Source organism: Arvicanthis niloticus, chromosome 3 (assembly GCF_011762505.2).
Source record: "Arvicanthis niloticus isolate mArvNil1 chromosome 3, mArvNil1.pat.X, whole genome shotgun sequence".
NCBI classification, from domain to species: Eukaryota; Metazoa; Chordata; class Mammalia; order Rodentia; family Muridae; genus Arvicanthis; species Arvicanthis niloticus.
In genome coordinates, this window is record NC_047660.1 from 120027559 (window position 1) to 120044532 (window position 16974).

At 44.1% G+C, this 16974-nt stretch overlaps 1 long non-coding RNA gene across 1 annotated transcript; it reads left to right on the plus strand.

Moving 5' to 3' along the window:
* Nucleotides 1-1710: 1710 nt before the first annotated feature.
* On the plus strand, nucleotides 1711-12668 carry LOC143441627 (uncharacterized). The gene is made up of 3 exons (XR_013109194.1): nucleotides 1711-2067; nucleotides 2900-3111; nucleotides 12422-12668. It is a non-coding gene; the product is annotated as an uncharacterized LOC143441627 (long non-coding RNA).
* Nucleotides 12669-16974: the final 4306 nt, after the last annotated feature.

A 16974-nucleotide genomic window follows, 5' to 3' on the forward strand; every position in this document is an offset into this window, starting at 1 on the left:
TCTGTAGCCATCTGTCAAGACTCCTGCATCCTTAAGTGGAAGTGTAACCTTCCAAGGGTTATCACAGTAAGGTCTCGATGCAGTTGTGTATGTGACTCTTTTCTTTCTGGCCATCGATCCCTGTTTTTTTTTTTTTTTTCCTTTCTTCTCATCAACTGGAACAGACACTCTCTGATCTGCTTATGAGAAATAACAGCTCTACATGCAAAGTCACCCCCACAGGCCTTTCCTCAGATGCTTCACATGGAGTCCGACAGGTTCTCTCCAATAAAATGGGTACATAACAGGAGAGAGCCTTAGGAGGCAGCATCACACTGTGTTGGCTGATAAGCAGCTAGCCTAGGAATAATTTAGAAAGTTCTACTAAGCAGGGTACCCAAGCTTGTTGTGTGGAAAGCTTATTTGGAGGGGAAAAGGCAGGAGAAGTTCACTTTCTTTGAAGGAGTTGCTAGATGCAGGTGCTTTAAAAGGTTTTCTTTCACTCTTTCCTCCCTTTTTATAAAAAGCAGAATCTGGCTTCCGACGATCCAGTGATTGACTATAACAGTAGAGATAGGCACAAAAGCCTCCCCAGGCAGCAGACTAATCACAGTAGGGTGGCCACAGGCTGGGAGCATGTTGGAGGGAGATTGAGTATTTATTAAAATATTCTTTGTCAGCCAGATTTTATTTCATCTTTCTTCATAAGATGTGATAGTTTTGCATCAGCACATCTAAATGCAATAATTTGCCAAAGGTTGAAAGCAATTCCCTCCAGCCAGTTTTCATTTACCTTCTAATTAATAACTAAACGTTCATACATACATTAGTCCAAGGCTCATACATAAAATAATAACTAACATTTATTGAACACCTATTATGTTCCAGGCCTTTTGCATACATTAGCTCAAACCCTCACAGCCCTGGAAGGTAGAGATGCCCTTTAATGGAGTAAGAAAATGATTCCCAGATAGGCTTTGTAATTTACCCTCGGTCATGCAAATTACCGACTCAAGCCAAATGCTCCAAGCGCTCTCATGCCACATCGTAAGGCAGCTGCTTCCGACAAGGGTTTGATGCCTCGTGCCATCTGCTGCTGCCACTGAGGAGAGAAGAGAGAGGTCAGTGTGGACGTTAACTCTGACTTTCCTAGTCAAAATATCCCTAGGAGGGGACGGCTAGTCGAGCAGAGATCAGCAGCCATGATGACTCGAGAGTCGTCATCAGAACATGGGTTCCGAGTCTGTTGTCAGGTATTCCTTCCCGAGCAAAGGAGGTTAAAGATATTTCTGAGGCCAGGTATGGAGCCACCCAATTGTAAACCAGCACTAAGAAGCCCGAGGCAGGAGGATTAGCAGTTCAAAGTCATCTTTGCCTTGATAGGGCTTTGGAAGGCAGCCTGGGCTTCATAAAACCCACAGTGCTGGAGTTTCAGGTGCGACCTACCATGTATGACTGTGCACAGATTCTGAACTCCTCATGTTAAGAAAGCAAGCACACTTACCCGGGGAACCATCTCCCCAGCCCACTCGCTTGCTTCTTTGAGACAGTCTTAGGTATTTTAGGGTAACCTTGAATTCCTTATGTAGCCAAGGCTAAACTTCAGTGGCCGATCTTCTTGCCTCTAATTCCCAAGTGCTGGGTTTACAAGAATGATTGAGCTGTAATTCTCTAACTATGCTAAGCTTGAGCAAGCCAGATAAATTTTGAAGCATTTATTGAGTGGTTATTTGGCACTGCAGTTTAGTGTCACTAAACTGACTCCCCAGAGTCTCTCTTCCATTATAGCTGCAACTTTGGTGAATTCTCTGAGGTTGGGATTTCTCGTTTCAGTGTCAGGACATTATCCAAGACATAAGTCACAGGGAAGCTTCTCAAAAGAGATGTACCTCATCCACATCAAGCCATCAAGGACCTGGGACCTTCAGCTTGTTCAAGTCCAGATTCCTCCCAATGTCTTGTTGATCAACTTAGAGTAGATTCAGAGGGCTCTGCTTCAAAAAGAATCCTCAGTAAATTCTGGTACAGGGAAGGTTTTGAAGATCACTATTGAGATTTCAAAAACAGGAATGCAAATAATAAAAACAGGTATGTGTATTTTTTCATTGTATGGAAATACACTATGTGTGCAGTATGTGGGTGCATGTGTGTTTGTGTGTGTGTAGTATGTGGGTACATGTGTGTGAAGTATATGGGTACATGTGTATGTGCAATATATGGGTGCATGTATATATGTGTGCAGTATGTGGGTGGACATATGTGGGCAGGACATGAATGCATGTGTATGTGTGTAGTATATGGGTGATGTATGTGTGTGTGCAGTATATGGGTACATGTGTGTGCACAGTATGTGGATGCATGTGTGTGTATAGTATGTGGATGCAAATGTGTGTGGGCAGATGTGTATACATGTGTGTGGGCAGTATGTAGGTACATGTGTGTGTGTGGATACATGTGTGTGGGCAGTATGTGTGTGTGTGCAGTATGTGGGTACATGTATGTGTGCAGTATGTGGGTGCATGTTTGTGTATGTACGTGCATGTGTGTATGCAATATGTGGGTGCATGTATGTATGTGGGTACATGTGTGTGGACAGTATGTGGGTGCATCTGTGTGTGCAGTATGTGGGTGCATATGTGTGTATGTGGGTGCATGTGTGTGGGTGAATGTGTATGTGTGTGATAGGGATCTGAATTTAGGTCCTTTTGCTTGCTAGCTAAAACTTCCCTGACTAAGCTACTCCCTGACCCTAAGTCTAACTCTTAAAATAGTAAACATATAGAAAGTGAAGTTCAACCTTTAGCAACATACCATGAGAAATAGCACAAGAGTCTGCATTCACATTAAACTCGGTTGCATCAACCCTTATTATCTATTCCTATGTAAAGGTAATTCATATTTTTCCGTTGAGTAATTACAGATTCTTAACTCCTGTGAGAAGTTTGGAAATCTGAGTCTCCTGGCATCTACTCACAAAGTACCAGCAGCCTTTGCTCCACTGGAGCCTTTCCTGGGAACCTGTGAAATGCTCACCTCCCTGTAATGTCCCATCACCTGGTCAAGGTTCAGCTCACCTCCTTCCTCAGAAGTCTTGGACTATCTACCTGCTTCCTATGCTCCAGCAATTTGAAAGTGAGTGAGAGGGCAACCTTATGTCAATTTGTATAAAATTATTTTTTTCCTAAGGGGGGAAAAAAAAACTTTTGACAGCCAAGCCATGCCTTCTCATCTACACATCCTCTCCAAATGTGGCAGAAGAATTTTTTTAATGGAGTGGCTGATTAGTCCCCAATTAAATTAGCAACTTCACCAACCCCAGCTGCTATTGTTTCTTGCGTCTTTCTTTGATTATTGGATCAGTCCAACTTTTTTTATTTCTCTCAATATTTTAATTTGAACAAGCCCAATATTCTTGCAGACACTTACAGAGACATCACCGCAGCCCTGTAGACACTGCAAGGACAACGTGTTAAGTTGATCTGCAAGCTACTTCCATTTTATTGTGTTAGAGTTATTTTGTTTACACACCTCAATTAAAAATATTCATTTTATTTTTACTTTGGTGTATGATGGTTTTGTCTGCATGTCTGCATATACACATGTCCATGCCCGGTGCCATCAGAAGAGGTCTGGAGCTGGAGTTACAGGCAGTCATGTGGGTGCTGGGAACTGACCAGGTTTCTCTGCAGGAACAGCAAGTGGACTTAACCTCTGAGTCATGTCTTCACCCTCTTATGTCCTGATTTTTTTAGGGAAAAATTTGGTATTAGTTTGGTTTCTATCCTGCCTATTGAGAATAGAATTTCTGGCAATTATCGCAATGTATCATTAGAATAAAAGTCATTTGAATAGTTTATTGGCAGGCTAGAGGAAGGACTTGAATTGTCAGAACAAGATACTGTTCGTAAGCATGGCCATTAAGGAGTAGGTTTGTATCAATTGGCTGATGGACTCATCATTCATCTGTCATTTCAACAAACATTTATTAAAGACCCATTTTGTGTCTGTGTTTCTGGTTCTGAAAAGAAATACAGTATCTGAAATGGACTTTTCCAATTCGTAGAGAATAAATGCAATTCAGGGCAGATGCACTGATGTTCCCACAGTTCTTTTGTGGATGTTCTTCCTGGTGTTCAGGGTAGTTCAGGAGGGGAAATGTCCCAAGGGACTATTGAACTTTGGTTAAACGTTCGTAATTTACCTATGGCCAATTTGAACCCTGTCATTTTCTTAGTCGAGTAATACCAATATATGCATCTGAACTTGGCCTTCTGTGATCCTGGATTGCTTTTTTAAAAATGCATATTGTGTGTAGTGTATGTATATTCACATGTGTGAGCTTGCATACATGTTTGTGTGCATTCATATGGAGGCATGTTTTAAACTGGGTGTCTTCATTCTCCATCTTAATATGTTGAGATAGTGTGCTGGTAAGGGTTTTGTTTTTGTTTGTTTGTTTGTTTGTTTTTTCCAATTTGACACAATCTGGAGTGGTCTGGGAAGAGAGAATGCCAACTAAGAAAATGCTACTACCAGATTTGCCTGCAGGTAAGCCTGTGGTATATTTCCTTGATTCACCACATGGGTGGTGCCACCCATGTGATAGTAGCATTAGCCTGCGTAAGAAAGCAAGCTGAGCAAGCCATGGAGAACAAGCCGGTAGGCATCATTCCTCCATGGCTTCTGCTTCAGTTCCTGGACTCCAGGTTCTTGCCTTTGGCTCCTGTCTTGGTTTCCCAGAATGATGGACTATATAAACTGTTAGCCAAATAAATCTTTCCTTCCCATGCTGCTATTGGTCATGGTGTTTTATTACAGCAATAGTAAGCCTAACTAAAACAGAAATTGGTACCGGGATCATGGAGTGTTGCTGTGACAGATCTGACTATGTTGTTCTGGGGAGGATTGTGGATGGACTTTGGAATTTAGGACCAGAAAAGCCAAGAGTCCTCAGAGATTAATGAGCTGTTGTGGGAGTTCGGAAGACAGAAATGTTAAGTGCAGTGTAGACAACAGAAGCCTAGCTTGTGAAGTTTTAGAAGGAAGCCGACTCTACAGGGACCACTTGTCTGGTATTTTGAATAAACAATGTATCATTCCCGGTCAGCTAGAGCTGAAGAAACAATTGTGATTAACAAGAGGCCCCCAACCTTTTCACTTTGGTGCTGGTTAATGATGGCTGAGAAGTTAGCTGTGATTAAGAATAGATCAGCAACAGCGAGGTGAAACCAGTGAGTGTTTCCTCAGGGTCAGTACACAGAAGTTGTGGTCCGGAGGGGACCAAGGCTGCATCTCATACGGGCAGCTGAGCTTGGTGCTGAGTAAGAGTCTCCCCCTCACTTGTGGTTTTGAGGGGTGAAGGTCATGGAGAACAGCTGAAGGTTGGCACTGTGTGAAGTCAAGAGAGGCCACAGATAAAGGTGTAGCTCAGGTGCAGTGGAAACTTGAGAGGGTCACAGAGAGAAACTGAGGTTTGATGACACATGGCAGAGCTGGAGTTCCTGAAGAGCGGCCAGAAAGCCAGGAAGCCATTGGTTAAGGTACAGCTTGTGACTCCCAAGTGTTTGGAGAGGTTAGCATCTTGAGATGATTCTCAAAGGACAGTGGTAGGTGTAATAGAAAAGCTGGCCTGAGCCTAGGAGAGGAGCTGTGTGTGCTGTAAACAACAGAGTTAGACAAATGGCAGCCCAAGCCCTTTGGAGTCCAGAAGATTATGATTACAATTGAGATTATTCTGGGAGTTGAACTCAGGACCTCTGGGAGAGCAGTCAGTGCTCTTAACCACTGAGCCATCTTTCCAGCTCTGAATTTTACTTTAATTGTGACTATGCCTTGGTCCTTCTCAAGTACCGAGATTAAAGGCTTCTGCTATAATGCCTGTCTGGGATCTTTGATGTTTTAAAGAGATTGAACTTTTGAAAACTGTAGGGGCTTTTAAAGTTATACTACGTTTTCTAATGTAATACTAACATGAGAATTTGGGGCTAAATCAGAAAGGAAAGTTTATTGTTTGATGGTAATATATTTGTGTGTCATACTGAAAAGGAGTCAATTATGTTGGTTAGGGTTTTTTTTTGTTTGTTTGTTTGTTTGTTTGTTTTGTCACCTTGATATAATATGGGGTTATCTAATGTCACCATAAGACTGGCCAGTAGGTAAAAGTATGTGGGGAATTTTTCTTAATCAATGATTGATGTAGAAGACCACTGTGGGTGGTGCCACCCCTGGGCAAGTAATCCTGGGTGGGTAAGAAAGCATCCTGAGTAGGCCATGGAAAACAAGCCAGCAGACAGTGTTCCTTCACGGTCTCTGCTTCAGCTCATGCCTTGGCTTCCCCTGATAATGGACTATAAGTCATAGAAACCCTTTTCTCCCCAAGATGCTTTTGGTCATGATGTTTTATCACAGTAGTAGAAAAGCAAACTAATATAGGAAGATTCTTTTGCTGAACTTGGAGATCACAGTTTTCAGCTAGTCTGGTTTGTTAGGTTGCTTGAGGATTCCCTGTTTTAGCCTCCCCACTTACTAGGATTATAGGAGGCAGGAGTCTATAAACATGTACCTGGCTTTTTAACATGTTCTTGTGGATTTGAACTCTGGTACTCATGCTTGCCCATGGCAAATGCTTTACCCATTGAGCCAACTACCCAGGCTCTGAATTAATATCTTTTTAATTAAAATATTTTATGTGTATTGATAATTTGCCTATCTGTATGTCTATGCACGATGTGCAAGCCTGGTGCCCTCAGATGCCAGAGGCAGGCATTGACTCTGCTGGAACTGGAGTTACAGATAGTTGTGAGCTGTCATGGCGGGGGTGTGCAAGGAATTGAACCTTTTAACCATAGAGCATCTCTCCAGCCCCCAAATTACTTTTTTGGCTTCTGTCCTCTTGGATATAAGTATCCCTCATGTTCTCCATTTGGCTCATTCTCTTATGTGGAAAAGAGTAGCATTCCTGAGAGTTGTTGAGTTGTCATACTTTTAGAAATATCCGCCATGAGAAGAGGATTTGGGGCCACACAGAACATTCCTGTGAGTTCCAAACAGTGGTGAGCTCAGTGTTCATCTGAGTTGATAGCACAAAAGAATTTGTAGCTGTTATCTAATCAAATGAAAATAGCCCTTACTTCCAAATCAGCCCTATTGTGTTCTCGAATTCGGAAGGTTCTGCGGAGTAGAATAGCTGAGAAGACATATTGCATAGCTTGATATTATACAAGTCATTTGCATTAAAATAAGGGCTTTGTGGTTAACTGTTCAGGGTGTAGGCTCAGCAGTAGACGTCTGTTTCAATCTGCCTTTGTCTTTTTCTCACTGGGTAATGTTGAGAAAGTTTCCTCTCCACTCTGGACTTTTTTTTCTTATCTATAGAATGAGGAAAATGGTAGGGTCTGTGTGGTGGGTTGAATGACATGTGTTCATAAGTCTCAGACATTTGAATACTTGATTCCCTGTGGGTGGCTGTTTGCAATGCATGAGGACATGAGGACATGAGGCCTTGGAGGAGGTGAGATCCTTGGGCTGATCTTCAAAAGCCTCCCTCCATCCCCACTGTGCTCTCTCTGCTTCCTGCTTGTGGATCAGGATGTGAGCTCTCAGCTGCTTCAGCATCACACCTGCCTGCTACCATACTTCCTGCTGTGGTGATGGTGGATTGCTATCCCTGTGGAACTGGGAGCCTCCAATAAACCCTTTCTTCTATTAGTTGCCTTGGTCATGGTGTTTTTCCTTGGGAATAGAAACGTAACAAATACAACCTGCCTTTCCGGGAACTCTGAGGATTAATGTGCAATTCATTCAGCACATCACGGGGTTTAATACAAGTACTAGGCTGGTTGCTTGCTGTGGTTTGGGAGTACGGCCTGGTCTACTTTTCTTTGGGTTGCACTATGTTGGAAATGAAATGGTGTATGTAGATAGTGTAAACTTGAAGTATCTTATTAGTTCTGATACATCCACTCAGCTCCTGCATTTAGTGAGATTTGGAGGTAGCACTAACCTATGAACCAGCCCTTGGCTTGAGCCTAGCAAAGTTCCTGAGGAGATGGAAACTTGATAGGTAACATTTTCTGTTTCATTGGGCTTCCTAGAATCTACATCCATTGGCAAGTGAATGTTCCTCATGAGAGGGCAGGTCTCGCTTTAGTCATTTTAACCTGATGCTCCGTGTTCAGCTTCTTCCCACCCAACATATACTCACAGATAAACATGAGGCTCTCTGGAGCCCTAGCAATATTTTCTTATTTAGTTGTTTTTGTTGTTGTTGTTTTTGGTTTTGTGTTTTTTTAATAGCTAATTCAGTCACAGTAGTGTAAATGCTAAAAAAAAATTTAAGTAGATACTTAGTGGAAATTCTCTCCCTCCTTGCTGTTATAGTCCACAATGTCATTGGTAAGGCTTACTCCTTATTGTTCACATGACACTTCAGGTTTGCAGGAATGAAAGCCAGGAGGCCTGACTTTGTGGGAGCTTGGGATGTACTGTTTGGTTAATATTGTCTTTGAATTTCTCCCTTTTCCTTTCTGAGACAGAATCAGGCTATGTAGCCCAGGCTAGCCAGGAACTGTCATTTTCCTGTCTCAAGTTCCCGAATGCTAGGATTACAGGTACATGCCATCACATCTGGCTATTAAAATTCTGAATGTTTTAGAACAAGACAATTTCATTTTGCCTTGGACCATGCAAATATATGGCCTGTACTTTCCTCTGCATTTTCTTTTTTGCCTAAACATGTGTCCTAAAGGTTTTTTGTTTTTGTTTTCATATTCTTACATAAAGAACTTTCTTATAATGTTTACAGCCACCCAGTAGTCCTGGGGGATTTGAAAAGCTCCATTTCTCGTTAGGTTGTGAATTGATTGGAGATTCCAATTTCAACTTTCTACCCTTTGATGCTTCAAAACTTGTGAGAAAGAAAATAAGAGAAATATCACAGGGAATCCCCGCTTTGGCTGGATGTCTCTTGTGACCTTGTAGCTTCCAATACCATCTTGTACCAGTCACCAAGTAACTGACTGGCCACAACCCTCCAGCACTCGTCTCCTTCCCCATCGACCCACACTGTGGCTCCCTGTCCTGTTCCTGCCGTGCTGGTGTGATGCCATCTGGGTTCCATCAGTCACAGCACATCACTTCTGTTGCTCCAATCTGGAGGAAAATGCCTCGGGCCAAATGATACAACGGCCACCGGAGACACATTCTGAAAACTCCTCTTCCATTCCTGTTCATTCCTACAAATCATCATTTCTGGATGAATCTGTGGTCATGGCTGAACAATCCTCTGCTTTCGGGGAGGTAGTGGAGGCCCTCCTTCCTGAGGAATCTTAGGACTGTTGGACAGTACCAGGGCAGCATTCTGAAACCTGAAACTCATTTTGAAGCGGCCAGATCTCTGTTTCTATTATAAATCCGAGTCCCTAAAGTCCCTCCTGATTGGCGGCTCACTCACTCAGGAACTAGTTCTGTGTATTGGGAATGTAGCTGCACCATAGTATTCTGAGCAGGAAGGGTAGAACAGACAGTCCACTTACCCTGAGCAGCTGGTGCTGCAGGCCTCAGCCTGGGTGTGTGACCAGGCTGTCTCCCTCTCTTTCTGTGGCTTGGATTTAAGTGCACAGATGCAGATTGATACATACTTGCCCCTGACCCACTTGTACGATGGCAAGCAGCAATGCAGTGGATTTCAGGAAGCTGGGGCATGCCTCAGATACCAAACTGGCCATCCAACAGTTGGACAGACCACCCATGACATGTGTGCAGCTCCTGCGTGTGCATGCGCACACAAACACACACACACACACACACACACACACACACACACGGACAGTGAGATGAACAGAGAGAAGAGTGACAGCCCTGTTATCTTAACACCTCAATTCTTTTGCAGGCACGAGAAACCACAAACCACTCAATGGCTTACGTTTCCTTGATTCAATCAAGCCATGCCCTTGGCACCTGAGAGGAAGATTAACTAGATGCTAAAAATGCACTTCGTGCATCCAATTCCATTGTCAGGGAAAGCTTCCAGGTACCCCGAGAAAACACTGGGGGAAAACAGGCTACAATTCCAATTAAACACCATATTGAGTACTTTGGTCTCAGTACACTCTATTTGTTTAGTTTCTAAGAATATTTGATAAGAGAAGTGCTAAGGTGGCAAAAAATTAATTAAAGTAAGAAAGAATGATCTTAAGAGAGAAAGGGAGGGGGAAGCCAAGAATCTGTAGATGGTTTTGCCCCACACCTGTCAGCAATTAATTAATCACTAATTCCTTCATTATTTGCAACTTAAGGTTCTCTTTACCCTGGATATAAAACCCCACACACACCAAGGTTATTGTTTTTTTTTTTTTTAATTGTCTAAGTAACAAATTCTGAAAGACAACCTCTAAAATGGGTTTGGCCAGTGCTAACCTCTTTGGAGTATGGCTGAGCACCATTGCTGAAGGTCTCGGGCCTTTGGGATTGGAGAAATCTCTCCTCATTGAAATGCGGAGCACTGGACTCCAAGTGCTCCACCAGAGTCCACGTGCTCCACATCACTCAGGTGAACACAGCCAGAGCATCCACAGCTATCTGTGGGGTGGGGGGAGGAGCAGGGAGGAAAGATAGCCATCTGCACAGCCATTCTGGGCCTGCTTATCACCCATCTATCTACCTATTTTTCTATCTACATATCTATATATCTATCTATCTGTTTATCATCTATCTATATATAGTCTATCATCTATCATCATTATCTATATCTATCTAATCTATCATTAATCTATTATCAGTCATCTATTTATCATGATCAATCTATCTCCTAATGTAATCATTGATACATTATGTAGAGTTTGCCACATTTTAAATTTTATTATAATTAGTGTGTGTGTGTGTGTGTGTGTGTGTGTGTATTCATGTATACTTGGGTATCACGGTATATGTAGGTATATGTATGGAAGTCAGAGGACAACTTTCATAGGTTCTAGAGGTCAAACTCAGATGCTCAGGCTCACCCAGTACACACTTGTATCTGATTAGCCTGAGAATGGATGAGCAACACTCTAACAGTATGCCCTTTGTCCCAGGGTAGAGACCAAACATGTCTGTCTACACGGTGATGTTCTCCTATTTTACTCTTACCTGCTTGCCCTTCTCTGAGTTAGCAGCTGAGAATCTTAAGCAAAATGATTTATGGCTGTGTTGTGTCAGGCCTGGCCTGACACTGATGGAGTCCCTTATCTCCCGCCCATGTCCTCCCTGATGACAGCCACCCTCTTACATCTCAGTCAAGAGCATCAGCTCTCTGTTCCTAGGCGAGGCTGGTGGCAGGGGAGAGGGATTGTCATGAATGCATTCTGACTGTCATATTCATCTGAGTTGCCACCTGCCTTTGCACAGCTTGACTGAACTTTTCAAAACTCGGAAGGGAGACGAGCTACCATAGGAGGCTCAGACCATGTCCCCAAGCATGCCTTCCAGGGCCAGGGACAGTCTGTGCTTTGGATCAATTTGGGGAATACAGTTTCTAAAAGGAAGCACAGGGCATATATGCTTGCATTGGATGCTCAATCTCCCAGTCGGTCCCTGTCAGGAATTGATGGGTGTGGTGACAGCCCACCCTGTGTCCCCCTCCTTCCTGCTCTGTCTCCGTAAACATCAATGTGTTTTCCTCTTCATGGGTGCTGCAGTCCTGGGAAGAGAGATGAACACAGGGATGGGGGTGCTGAGGTACTTCCTAAAGGCTCCTTGGGAGATAAAATATGGGGGCCCCCAGGAGAACGAAACAGAACTTCGTCTAAGCCTGGTTTTTGAATTGGCCCCAGATGCAGTGACATTTTCTTTTTTGGCTGCTTTGAAAAAGGAAGAGAGGAAAAAATGTAGAATGTGACATTAAAGATGGATGGGGCTCAGACAAATTGAACAGCTTTGAAGGCTTCCTCAGCGCTGAGCAGGAGGAGGGCAGGTCTCCACAGTGTGCTTCTGGGAGATGCAGTCTCTCTTCCTGAGCCCGGAGAAAGCCGCATAACGAATGAACGAAATGGCAGCTTTCAGGCCGGCCCGCTACCAAGGGCATTTAATATTTAACATTGGCTGGTGAGTGTGCCCGGCTTGGCTCATCTACTTTTTGGTTGACATTTGCAGCAGCAGTGTCTGGAGGTGAAAGGTTGGGCACCAGGCAAAGCCTCCTACTGCACTTCTGGGTCTGCCTGGGAAAGAAGGCATCTGTTGGGAGTCCTGTCATACTCATCTGAGCTGCCTAGACAAGGCGCCTTGCATCCTGTGCCTGGTGGTACATTTGGCTTTAGAGAGCTTGCTCCAGTTGGCCTCACCGTGTGTGAGAAGCAACCCGAAAGGGAAGAACGATGACTTAGAAAGAACTGCTGACCCATTCACTTTTTTTGTGGGACCTCTTCTTGGCTATCCTAACTGTAGCTCCTTATCTTCTTATGTGCAGGGTGGAAAGTGGAGAAGAGAAGATAAAGAGGCACTGAAATTGCATTGCAGCTCCTAGGAGCAAGGATGTGAAACTTACTGATTCTTCTAGCCACCCCAGAATGAAGACTTTCTCTCCATCACCTCCAAATTTGGTCCGGAGCTGAGAGTAGCCTGGCGTGCCTTTCTCATCTTTGACGTTTGGAACTCCTCAGCTCAGTTTCGCTGCTGGGCTTACTTGGATATAAATCAATGTAGAGAAAAAGCACACACCCCACCCCGCCCTGTATACCCACAGGAATAATATTATATAATAATATTCTGATGTCTGGGTTCATCTGCAGGGAGGTCTGTGCACCCTGAACAGGAGAACAAGTTGTACATTTAAAAATAAAAAGACCCTCTCTGCCTGGACCTAGGTACGAGTGCTGGACTTTAGTGGTCATAGCTGGTGCTGGTCAGAAGAAAGACTCTCATCTGGTTATAAATGATAAGCTTCAGTTGGTGTTGGCATTAGTGACCCCCCTTTTTTTTGATTAGTATAGCTAAATTACCTTCTCTCGCCTTTGGGCTCTGATCCCACAAAGCAACAGAAATTGAAATTGTGTGAGCTGTTGCAGTGGAGTCCGCACTGGGGAGAGAACCTCGGGGACCTTTCATCTTGTTAATGTAACACGCCCTTCCACGATGGGAGCCGAGGGCCCCCACATAATGAATTTCTCTTCTGGTAGTCATTTACCAGAGCATGGTGACCTGTGTATTTTTGCTGTGCTACACATTTCTAGACTTTCACGGTGACTTGTCAGCACCTAGGAAAAATGAGTTGGATATGACCCATCTCTTTGAGAGATGCCCTCTCCAGCTGCCTTTCATCTTGGTTGAGAGAGAGTAGGTGGGACCACCTGGAATGGCAACGGGGGCTGTGATGTGACTCCAGGCTCATCTCCCTGGAAGATGAGCATAGGCACGCCAAGCCGGCGGCGCTCTTGCTATGTTAAGCCCCAGTATTGGGTCCAAATGGCTCCGTAGTGGCCTCTGCCTTCTGCACCTGTTGTTTCCTGTAGCACAGTGAGCTGTGCAGGCAGCGTCTTTCTTCTTGAAGGCATGGGTGCAAATGGTGGTGTCATTAGACATCTGGACACCCCATGGGTTCTTACAGACTCTGGGGTGATGGTAGGGCACGAGGCTATCGTCTGAGTCACATGTGTGAGTGTCACCATCTGCAACTGTAATTCTAACCACGTGGTCAAATTGTAAGAAGGGGTTTATAACCAGCTTTTATTGCATTTGTGGATCATGATGCCTAAACAACAGATGGGAAACCAACCAAGATTTCTAATCTCCACCTCTTCACTGAGGGAGTAAGCCGGGCTGAGGGAGTCGCTTGGTGGCCTCTCTGTGATTGTCTATAATTAGGGCAAACACTACTCCCCCCATTTTCTGCCCTGGTTTTATACTCTCATTCTAATCAGACCACAAACACTGTTTTGTTTCTTTGTTTTAATACTTGAGCTCTTGAGTTCTAGAGAAATCTTTGGTAGAACAGAAGCTCCTGAAAGAATATTGCCAGATAAAATGTAGAATACCCAGTTTAAACTGAATTTCCCCCCAAACAATGTGCCACAGAGGCATGAGTATATGCAGGTAAGCACACACACACACACACACACACAGAGACACACACACACCATATGTATACACACACACACACCATATGTATACACACACAGACACACACACACCATATGTATACACACATACACACACACACCGTATGTACACACACACCATATGTATATACATATACACACACACCATATGTATATATATACATACACACACACTATATGTGCCCACAGACTATCCACACACAACAATAATAAAAAGACTTAAAGGTGGTACAATTCACATAATGCAATATTTTTTTGAAACATACAACTCATTGGTACTAAGAACCCGAGAACCCTCACAGGTTTGTGTAACCACTACCCATTTCCAGAACTTTCTCAGAGCCAACTCTATACCCCTTAACTGTAAGTGCCCATTCCTCTCTCCTCACCTCTGGAGCTCTCTAACTTTACGTAAGTAGACTCAGAAGCATTTGTCTTGTTGTGTCTGGCTTCTTTCACTTAGCACAATGTTTTCAAAATTCATTCATGTACTATGTGTCAGGATGTCATTCTTTTTTAAGGCTGAATAATATTCCATTGTATATAGAAGTAATTTCTGTTGAATCTTCAACCTGTTTATGGGCGTGTGTGTGTTTTACACACCTTGGCCATAGAGAACGCTGATGTTCTGAACATAGCTGCAGCGATCTGCTTGAGTCTGGACTTTCGATTACTTAGGGAATATAGACCTGGCAGCAGAGCTGTTGAATCACGTGATGACTCTGATAACATATTGAAGAATTGCTTTACTGTTTTCCTTAATGGCCGCATGAGCCATTTAAAAATGTTTAAGTTGAAATGTAACTGTACCATTAAACCAGTCCCTTTCCTTCTTTCTACCCCTCCCATTTCCTCCTCTCAAAGTCCCTCTCAAATTCATGCTCTCCTCTTCTTTAGGCATTGTTGATACAAATACTTATAAAAAGAATAAATACAAATACCACCTGAGTCCATTTGGTGCCTGCATGTATATGCATCTATGGTTGACCACTTGGTATTGGATAACCAATCAAGGGGCTTATCCCTGGAGAAGTCCAATTCTCTCAGCACTTGTTAATTGCTTGTAGTTATTCATCTAGGGTGGAGTCCTACGGGCTTTCCCCCACCTCCCTGGGGTTGTCAACTAGTATTGGACTTGGTACGGTCTTGGTTAGGCAGCCATGATGTTGAGATTTCATGGGTACAGTGTCCCTGTTATAGCTAGAATGCGAATCTCACAGCATACTTCCTGGTCCTCTGGCTCTTACAATCTTTCCAACCCCTCTTCCTTGATCTTCCCTAAGCCTTAGGTGTAGGGATGTGTTGTAGATGTATCAACTGGGGCTAGGCTCCCCACAGTCGGTTCTTCTCTTTATTTTGACTGGTTGTGGTTTTCTGAAATTGTCTGCTTCTGCTGCACAAAGAAGTTTGTTTGATGAGGAGTAAGATCCCTGGTAGGCAGCAGGCCTGGGCTGCGGGCCATTTTGATTGGCTAACTCTGGCAGCATTTCAGCTATTTCAACAGAATTTTAATTTGAATATTTTATTTCACCTAAAATACCATGGTGACAAACCAGTAGTGCTACCTCCTTGTAGGGACTTGTGGACATGGTGTCCCTGTACAGACTCTCAGCGGGCTCTATACAGCACCTGTGAAGCTTTCTTCTCTCTGGCTTCTACCCACACACTATTTGAAGTCAGAGATCAAAGTTCACGAAGCCCAAATCCCAGCTTACAGACCAGCAAGCCAAGACAAGTGACTCAAGGCTTCCCAAGGTTACAGAATGAGAGGCAGAACTGAATCTTGAACCCTGGTCTCTTAAGATCCAACAACAGTGTTTTCTTTTTTGAATCCTCTCAACAGGTCCAAGTTCAAGGAACGCAGAGGACTGGGAACTTCAAAACCTTAGGAGAGTTCTTTGAACTCCCACGAGTCTTAAACACAGTTGGCTCCAAAGAGAGACAGGAATTCTCAAGGAGGGGTGAGAAGAGGAAGGCAGGGAGGGGGGAAGAGGAAGAGATAAGCAGGCCCAGGTGGTCAAGCTGAACTACCAGGGTAATAGTGCTGACATTTGGCCACCCGCACTCCTACTTAGTAAGACAGAGCACGCAGGGGAAAGCCGTATTTTGGCAGAAGCCGTCAAGGGCTTCTTTGGGAGATTTTTTTGTGGATCTTTGCTCCAACCCACTGCAACTGGGCTCTGCAGCCATCTCTGGGAGAGGGAATGGCAGAGGGCCGTGGAGGCTACATGCTGCCTCACAGGCAGAACTACATTTCCAGGAGAGGCTGAACCTGGGGCTGGGGGTGGGTCCATGATCCAATGCTGGTGCAGTGAGGAGTTTAGTGAAGGACTTCCAAGGGGCACTCACCAGATTCTCACATCTCTAGTACCTGACCCCAGGACTCTGCTCTCTCCAGAGACTAAGGTGTTTCTGTAGAGGCTGGGGCTCCTGTGTGTGCATGGGATCAGACAGGACCAGAGCCTGGGCTTGTCTGCTCTGGTCCTGCCCTGTGGGTTCTCCACTGAAAGCTGAGTGTGCTACACTGATGTCCCAGGGTGTTCTAAGAAGGGGTGAGGAATGGCTCAGGCCCACGTTTCTTTAGCAAAGGAGCCTATCTTTTGTTTGTTTGTTACTTTGTACAGCCCTTGAAAGCCTGTGGGGGTGGGAAGGCCGCCTCTCCACTTGTGAACATGCTCACACACACTCACGCACACACACATGATCTCCAGGTTTGTTCCCTGGCAGGGAAGGGAAAGGAAGCAGGTGTCATTTTTCTGGAGAAGCTGCAGAAACAATTTGGATTATGGCTCTCTCTGAGGTTTTTTGCTGGGGTCTCCAGGGAGGACTTGGAAGGAATATCCTTCAACTAAGAGCTTCTTCTCATAGTCGCAGAGAAAACCCCGGAATATGGGAGAACTAGCTA